Genomic DNA, 2,517 nt, shown 5'->3' on the forward strand with positions numbered 1-2,517 from the left:
GGGAAGGGCATGGGCAGAGGAGACCACCGCAGGTGGGGTGATCCACAGGAAGGGCCCAGCTCGTGTTGAGAGCTGCCACCGCCCAGAGGGCAGTGCCTCATCCTGCCACAGCACGTGCCCAGCCCACATCGCCCCCCCAGCCAGATCGACCCAGCCCTTAGAGTCAATCCTTCTCCCAAAGTTACGGATATGACTTGCCGCCTTCCCTTAGCTACGTTGTTCCAACATGACAGATGCTGTTCACCTTGGAGGCCTGCGGCGGATATGGGTATGGCCCGGCGCAAGATTTACACCATCTACCCTGGATTTTCAAGTGTAGAAATCAAAAATCCACTTCTCAGGGGTTCCACTGATACTTAGTCCTTTTAAACTCACAAAAAAGAACTTGACACAGAAGCTGGAATATAAAAGTACATTTTTATTAACCTCAAATGAGTGAGACTACGTCACACAGAAGCCATAGCAACTGAATGAGGCAGTCTGCAGAATGGTCTTACTTCACGTCTTATATACTCTTTATCCTGCGCCAGGCATGTAAGGGAGTTGTACCAATTACATTCCTAAACAAATGGAAAATCTGGAGAGTCAGCAGGTGAGTAGCCTTTGGGGTTTTAGCAGGATATGGGCAAAACATTATAATTACATAGTTCAAAAAGGTTAATCTGATTTAGATGGCACTGCAGGGCATGGCATGATTACATGTACAGTATCCCAACCCAAAAGTTAATCATCAAGAATGTCCCAAATTCAACCTTCAAAAGCCGGACAAACCTATAATTGAAAGCATAACCCATGTAATGAAGAAACATAAAAAGAAACGGTAAAAGATGATGAACAAGATAAGGCATGTGCAAGGAAACTAAAAGTTAACGATGTCCTGAACATTGATTGGCAATCTCAGACAAAGATCGATCAGGGAAGTTGGCTTTGCGAGGTCAGTTTCTTACAGTTCATTTCAGAGTAAAAAAGAAACCTTAGTTAATGTATACATGAACTAAGAAGGCCAGGCCACTTTATTCGCCAGGCTACCTTCACAGGCCTACGTGAGGGCAACACAAAATGGTGGCACAGAACAAAATGGAGTCAGACTCGAGAATTACAGAACCTCACAAGGACCAGAGAGAGCTCACCAGACACCGCCGGAAACGCTCGGGCCCCTCTCTTGGGGCGCACCCATTCCAGGGTGCCATGCCCTTCAAAAAGAAAAGCAACTCTCCCGGGGCTCCCACTAGCTTCCCTGGGATCCTTCGCATTACCGCCCTGGACACCATAAGGGCAGCTGTCTCCACCACTCCAGGTTCGGGTATCTGAACCCAACTCTCTTTCGATCAGCTGAGGGCACCGCAGGCCATCAACCATCCCTTCCAAATGGTGATCATCCATCTCTTAGCACTGACTGACCCATGTTCAACTGCTGTTCACATATAATCCTTCTCCACTTCGGCCTTCAAAGTTTGCATTTGAATATTTGCTACTACCACCAAGATCAGTGCCTGCTGTAGCTCCACCCGGGCCCTCACCCTGGGAGTCCCTGCACCCGGCAGCGATCCTCCTACTCGTCGCAGCTTAGGCCTTGAGGCTATCACCCCCACAATTGCCAGGTATGGGCCTGATGCTACTGCACCATCCATTTTCAGGGCTAGTTGATTCGGCATGTGAGTTGTTACACATTCCTTAGCGCATTCCGACTTCCATGGCCACGGTCCTGCTGTCTATATCAGCCAACACCTTTTCTGGGGTCTGATGAACGTCTGCATTGGGCACCTTAAGCAGGCATTTGGTTCATCCCACAGCGCCAGTTCTGTTTACCAAAAGTGGCCCACTAGGCACTCACATTCCATGCCCAACTCCACACCAGTGAGCCAGGCTTCTTACTCATTTAAAGTTTAATAATAGGTTGAGATAGTGTTGGCCCTAAGCCTTCTAATCATTCACTTTACCAGATAAAATTTGGGGCTCTGAGCACCAGCTATCCTCAGGGAAACTTCAGAGGGAACCAGCAACTAGATGATTTGATTCGCTTTTCACCACTGTACCCAGGTTGGACGACTGATTTGCACGTCAGGACTGCCACGGACCTCCACCAGAGTTTCCTTAGGGTTCGCCCTGCCCAGGCATAGTTCACCATCTTTTGGATCCTATCACGCACACTCATGCTCCACCTCCCCGATGGGGCCCGCAAGCACCTTAACATGCATGCAAAGTGGGGGAAGGCCTTCCCAAGCCCATTGGACCTCTGACCCAGGACCTTGGCTGTGGGAAAGGCCAGAGGATTGTACCCAGGGCGGGAGCACCCGCCATGGGCCCGGCGGATCTCCTGGGCCTGGACAGAGCTCCTGGGCCTGGACATGCAGGGATGGCCTCCCCAGGCCCTCCGGACCCTGTCCTGGGTGCTTTGCCACACAGTTTGCCGGAGGACGGAGCCCAGGATGGAGTGCACCCTCCCCAGGGCCTGCAGAAGGCCCCAGTCAGAGCGCCTAGACCCAGCCAAGCAGGGGAAACCTCCCCGGGCTCGAG

The 2,517-nt window shown here is 51.2% G+C and overlaps 1 pseudogene; it reads right to left on the reverse strand.

The window, feature by feature from the left end:
• Positions 1-228: 228 nt before the first annotated feature.
• Positions 229-2,274, reverse strand: LOC144820822 (28S ribosomal RNA; annotated as a pseudogene).
• Between the last annotated feature and the right edge of the window lie 243 nt (positions 2,275-2,517).

This window comes from Lissotriton helveticus, chromosome 2_1 (genome assembly GCF_964261635.1).
Source record: "Lissotriton helveticus chromosome 2_1, aLisHel1.1, whole genome shotgun sequence".
NCBI lineage: Eukaryota > Metazoa > Chordata > Amphibia > Caudata > Salamandridae > Lissotriton > Lissotriton helveticus.